General features: G+C 47.2%; 1 protein-coding gene across 1 annotated transcript in view; it reads left to right on the top strand.

Annotated features, from left to right (window-relative positions):
- Positions 1–2,115: 2,115 nt before the first annotated feature.
- The window catches only part of CEP85 (centrosomal protein 85), a 36,876-nt gene continuing 32,519 nt past the window's right edge, over positions 2,116–6,472 (top strand). The window contains exon 1 of the mRNA XM_077775709.1: positions 2,116–2,151. The gene's annotated coding sequence lies outside the window, so the exon portion shown is untranslated. The remainder of the gene's footprint in view (positions 2,152–6,472) is intronic.

The following is a 6,472-nucleotide window of genomic DNA, read 5'->3' as shown; positions in this document are numbered from 1 at the left end:
ATCAAAATAATAACAGTGAAGAGAAGGGAAGGAGAAGAAACAAAAACACAGTGGGAAGGAAAAGATGGAAAGAAAGGAAGGAAGGAAGGAAGAAAAGAAGTAGAGGGAGGGAAGAAAGGAGTCAGAGGAGAAAGGGAGAGAGAAAAAGGAGAAGAGGCAAAAGTATATAGTCTTCCTCCTATGATTGGTGTGAGTCTGAATCAAATAATGCACCTAATATTCTCAGTACGAGACGAAGCATCTACACTCAAACAGCACAAGCGAAAAGGGGGAAATCAATGTTTGTCCGTCCACACCGCTGGCCCAAGCCAGGACTCCTAACAGTGAGTGACTGCAGCCTCTCCCCACAGCTCCCCAGTCAGCTGCCGGCTGCTCGGAGGCCTGCGGGCCAACGGGGCCTCACGCTGGCCTTCAACCTGTTCCACTTCGTGACCAGTGACACGTTCTACTTAGGCAGCCGAGTGACCCTGTGTAACAAGAGGGAGGGACACCCCTGCCAGCCGGTGAGGGGGCAGCCCTGGGAAGGTGTCCTGGCAGTCGCTACAGCCTACGCCTGGCGCCGCTGGGGCGGCCCACTGGAGCCAGATGCCTAGCAATATACCAATGCTGCCATCCTGGGGGCGGGACTAAGGCGGGGCCTGGAGGATGGTGGTGTTAGGGATTGGTCAACCCTGCCAGGGGCAGGAACAGGAGGCGGGGCTTGTGGAGCAAGGGTCCAGTGGATTGACGAAGGGACGGGATTTGGGGGAACGCCGCTGGCTCCCCGGAGTCTCCGGCAAAGGCCTGCCCTGGCTGGGGCGGGGAGGGACCTCGCTACCTTCAGGCTTGCTTCTGTCCCTCACCGACCTGTAGGCAGAATTCACCTGGGAGAAATCGAGCCTGGGAGATTCCGGTGCAAGGGCGCTTGAATAGCGGCGCTGGCTGGGTGGTGTTCGGGGGCCCATCCGGATTAGCCTAACTAGGTCATTTAGGGGCCTCTCCGACTCTTCTTGCGAGGCATCCCACTGACCTGCTCTGAGACCCCTCCTACCTTCACGTCTTCACACTCCTCTCTTAAGCCAGGTCCATATCCTGCCCAAACCTATATCCTTTCAGTTTCTCCTCTGCGCAGAAGGGATCCCCTCTCCTCACGGATCATGTTCTCATTCAATTTCTACTCCTCTCCTCCCACTCCCAACCTCTCTTCCCATACCAGCTCACTCTTCTTCTAGTCTGTTTGTCCCTTGTGCCAGACTACTTTCGTGTGTCCTCCTTGCTGGTCTGGAGCAGTCTCTTCTTTCCTAACAGTCCTCCAAAACTCCGACCCTCATGGGAAAGCCTATCTTCGGAAGTCCGTTCTTAGTAAAGGCAGAAGGCTCATCATCACACCATTGTGAGGCCCAGCTTCAACAAAGGGTCAATCTTGATGCAACATTGGGAGTCCTGTCAGGATGGTTCCTCAAACATATCTTTCCTTCTATGTGGTTTCAGAGTCCAATGCCTCCAGTAGCACGTGTTAGGCAGGTTGGTACACAGGGATTGGTGTGAAATTCTGGCGGGCGCACCGGGGTCTGGGTGTGCACACTGGGTTCTGACTGGTGCTCGTCTTGGATCCTGTCTCTGCTCAATTTTGTGTGACTTGGGAGAAGTCAATTACCCTCTTGGAGTCTCAGCTTCCAGAGTTGTCATTGTGGGTTGTTGTTAGAGCTTTACACTTTGTCAGAACCCAAGACTAGGCAGAAATGACTTAGAGTAGGGGGGTAGGGCAGGCAAGTAATAAGTGAGGGGGGATGAGTGGGGCCCACCTCGAACTAGAGTACATTTCATCCCTGTACTCCATCTGCCTCGCCCCCAGTTTAAGGGAGGGACTGTCCATCAGGACAGTGGGTCCCGGAAAGCCTTGTTGATAGAATTCATAAGTGGATTACTAAATAATCCCCCGAAGTGGAATATCTAAGCCTAAAAAAGTTTCCTAGGCTCCCAAATCCACTGAACCCTTTTTGTAATCCTTTGTTTCCTTCCTGCAGGAGCCTAGATGGTTGCCTTTATTCTGGTGGTGATAGGCTTGATGCCGAGATAAAATCCTGCCTAGATATCTCCCCCAACTCTAGCCCTTGGCTTCATGTATCCATTCAAAAATGGGTTGGAACCTACTATGTACCAGTTCCCGTGGTAAGCCGTCACAAGACACAGTTGTTGATTTTACAGAAAGGACAGCTGAAGGGCGCCTGGGTGGCTCGGTTGGTTGACTGTCTGACTTCTGCTCAGTTTGTGATCTCACAGCTCATGGGTTCGAAACTTGCCTCGGGCTCTGTGCTGACAGCTCAGAGCCTGAAGCCTGCTTCGGATTCTGTGTCTCCCTCTCTCTATGCCCCTTCCCTGCTCACACTCTGTCTCTCTCTCTCAAAAATAAACATTAAAAAAAAAAAAAAAGGACAGCTGAGTTCAGGAAGTAGGTGATGTGGACCAGGAGACAGGATGGGCTTTCGCAAAATCACAAGATGGTCCTTGTGCCTCTTTTTGTTTTGTTTTTGAAATACTTTTGATATCTGTGACCATTTTGGAAATTAATTTCTTGGGAAGGTATTTTGGTACAAACGATGACAGTTAAATTTAACAGTCTTGGGGCTCCTGGGTGGCTCAATTGGTTGAACATCGACTCTTGATTTCGACTCAGGCCATGATCTCACAGTTCATGAGACTGAGCTCTGCATGCTAGGGATTCTCTCTCCCCTCTCTCTACCCCTCTTCCCCCCTCATTCACTCTCAAATTAATTTTAAAAAAAAAAGGATTCTCTCTCTCTGTCCCTCTCCCCCGCAATTGTGCTCCCTCCCCCCCAAAAAGACGTTAAATAAAGTCAAATTCAACAGTCTTAACATTTCATTTGCAACAAATTTGCTTGTCATTTAATGCTTTAATAGCTCCTAAAAATTAAATCAGATGATCAATCCACATTATTTTTTTAATTTTAATTTTTAAAAATTTGAGAGAAGGTGTGTGTGCAAGCGAGGGAGAAAGGCAGAGAGAGAATCTTAAGCAGGCTCCATGCTCATCATGGAGGCTGATGTGGGGCTTGACCCCATAACCCTGGGATCATGACCTAAGCCAAAATCAAGAGTTGGACACTCAACCAACTAAGCCACCCAGGAGCCCCCATATTATTTTAAGCACGCCAAAGTCACACATTTATTTATTTATTTAAAAACTTTTTAATGTTCATTTATTTTTGAGAGAGAGAGACAGAGTGTGAGTGGGGAGGGGCAAAGAGAGGAAGACACAGAATCTGAAGCAGATTCCAGGCTCTGAGCTGTCAGCACAGAGCCGACATGGGGCTCAAACTCACCAACTATGAGATCATGACCTGAGCTGAAGTTAGCCGCTTAACTGACTGAGCTACCCAGGCACCTGGAAAGTCACACATTTATTAAATCAGCATGCAAGTAAGTACATTTCATTGGGAATTCATATTCACTAGTAGACTATTTATTTTGGAGTAGACTATTTAAATAGACCTTATGGTGAAGACATTAACTTTTCACCTTATTTAAAATATATGCTGAAGGTGGGACATCTGGGTGGGTTAGTCCATTGTCTGACTTGATTTTGGCTCGGGCATGTCTAATGGTTCAATTCGGGGGTTCGAGCCCCACATTGGGCTCTGTGTTGGCAGTGCAGAGCCTGCTTGGGATTCTCTCTCTCTCCCTCTCTGCCCCTCCCCTACTCTCTCTCAAAATAAATAAACATTTAAAAAATATATAAATCCTGGGGTGCCTGGGTGGCTCTGTCAGTTAAGCATCCGACTTCAGCTCGGGTCATGATCTTGTGGTTTATGAGTTCAAACCCCATGTCGGGCTCTGTGGTGACAGCTCAGAGCCTGGAGCCTGCTTCAGATTCTGTGTTTCCCTCTCTCTCTGCCCCTCCCCTGCTCACACTTCATCTCTTTCTCCCTCAAAAGAAATAAACATTAAAACAAAATTAAATATATATATATATAAATCCTGAAGGAAGAAGATAAAATATTACTGATTGTGCTATGCTTAAATATCTGCAAAAAAATAGAATGAAACAAAATTAAGTAAACAAAGAAACTACTGAGCTTAAACTATACTTAGCTGACCACATGAAAGAAGGCTCTGTGCTGTGTTAACAATAGATGCTTATAAAATAAGCCACTAGACAACACGAATGCATGCAAAAGCAGCAGTTCTAATGATATGATTACAGCTAAGATGCAGTTAGTTTATTTTCTTATTTTCTTCGATTAAGCTGGGGTGGGACATATCTGGCCAACTCTTCATTCACTCAGGTGATAGTTCCAAATTTTATTAAATTTGCAGCAAGTCTCTTTTAAAAATTTGTTTTGAGAGAGAAAGAGAGAGAGAGAATGAGCAGGGGAGGAGCAGAGAGAGAGGGAGAGAGAGAATCCCAAGCAGGCCCCATACTGCCAGCACCGGAGCTCCATACGGGATCTGAACCCACAAACTACGTGATCATGATTCAGGCCGAAATCAAGAGCCAGTCGCTCAACTGACTGAGCCACCCAGGACCCCCAGGTCTTTTTAAAATAATAAAGTAACTGAAAATTTAAGAATATCTCATATCTAAAAACTGTGAAGTTTCTGAAATTAACATCTAAGTTAAAATATGAAGACTCACATTTGAAAATTAGTAGTATGATAATGGAGTTACTTTTTTAAAATTTTTAATGTTTTTTATTTATTTTTGTGTGAGAGAGAGAGAGACAGCATGAGCAGGGGAGGGTCAGAGAGAGAGAGGGAGATACAGAATCTGAAGCAGGCTCCAGGCGCTGAGCTGGCTGTCAGCACAGAGACCGACACGGGGCAGGAACACACGAACTGTGAGATCATGACCTGAGCCGAAGTTGGCATTTAACTGACTGAGCCACCCAGGCGCCCCAATAATGGAGTTACTTTTAAAATACAGATATCCAGGGCACCTGGCCGGCTTAGTCAAGGTGGAGCGTTTGACTCTTGATCTCCAGGTTGTAAGTTTGAGCCCCATACTGGGTGTAGAGATTCCTTAAAAATAAAATCTTTTTTTTAAGTTTATTTTTTTATTTGAGAGAAAGATAGAGAGCAAATGGGGTAGACTGGGAGAGAGAGAGGAGAGAGAGACTCTCCAAGTGGGCTCCACACTGACCCTGGGCCGGAACCCACCAACAGTGAGATCATGACCCAAGCTGAAATCAAGAGTCAGACGCTTACCCAACCAAGCCACCCAGGTACCCCTAAAAATAAAATCTAAAAAAACCCAAACAAACAGATATCCATTGAGAAAACTGTACAAATGCACTATTGGCCATTTGTAAATTTAAATCTCAGCACTTCCACTATGTTTCTAGTTAGGTTTGTCTTCCATTCTCTGCATCAGCTCTTCAAATACTCTCTGTTCTTCTCAGTCCTCTGTATGTCCGTCCCCTCCCTCTTCACAGATGTTTTCCACAAAAGAAATAGAAGCAACCAAGTAGATGTTTCCACCACCCATTCGTCTACTTCCTACCCACCAGTCCACAAATTTATTCATTTAGACACCTATCCTTACTATTTGTTTTAAGAAAGGCTTCTGGTCCTAATTTCAGAGAATACCCCCTAAATGCATCTACCACATCATACCCAGATTCATTATCCACTAAATCTATCTTATGCCTTCTATAGTCTTACCTTAAAATGTTATAATAAAAGACCTGGGTGGGGATGGAGCATCTCCCCAGAGTCCTAACTCTAGACTGTTGATCGAGTAATTTTAAGTATGATTCTTCAAAGTTACGAAATCCCAGGGTTTTAATGCCTCTCCCTCCCAAGTCAGGTTTCCAGAAACCTGGAAATTTTCACTATCCTTTGGCCGATGGCTTTGTTCCTCCTTTTAACAATTCCCCGGTCTGATTCTTAAGTATATATTAACGCAAATAAACTTAGTTCTTTTCCTGGGGACGGAGTTTGGGTAGGGAGGCAAGATCGATCTGTTAGCTACTTACCAACCTGAGTCCTGGTCACAGTCTGACCACTCACGACCCTAACCCAGCCCAAGCCCTGACCCCCTCACGCCCACCCCCAACCCCAGACTGACCCCTAACTCTGACAAAGCAGTGACCCAGGTCACACTCTAATTCCAGACCACAACGTGACCCTTTGCTTTATATCAGGTGGAACCACTTATAGGTAGTGGGGAATGGGAGAAGGGTGGGACCAGTTGGGGGACAGGGGTTCCCGAAAGATTTTCCCGGCCATCCAGGTTCTCGATCCGCCCAAGACCAGCAAGTCACTTCAGACCTGAGTCCGGAGGGCTCCGCCCACGGGCGAGACCTGGCTAGGGGCAGGGCAGAAGGCGCCGAAGGGTGGCGGGGTCATGCGCAGAGAGATCCGTCCGCTCCCGGCGCCTAGCGCAGCGTGCAGAGGCGGGACACCGGCGCGGCCCGACTCCTGATTGGCCTCAGGCAGGCAGAAAGGGGCGGGAGCGGGGCGGCGCGCGCTC

This window comes from Crocuta crocuta, unplaced genomic scaffold (genome assembly GCF_008692635.1).
Source record: "Crocuta crocuta isolate KB4526 unplaced genomic scaffold, BGI_CrCroc_1.0 scaffold127, whole genome shotgun sequence".
Classification (NCBI taxonomy): domain Eukaryota; kingdom Metazoa; phylum Chordata; class Mammalia; order Carnivora; family Hyaenidae; genus Crocuta; species Crocuta crocuta.
The sequence above is the reverse complement of the archived record's forward strand: the minus strand, read 5'-3'. Positions and strand labels throughout refer to the sequence as shown.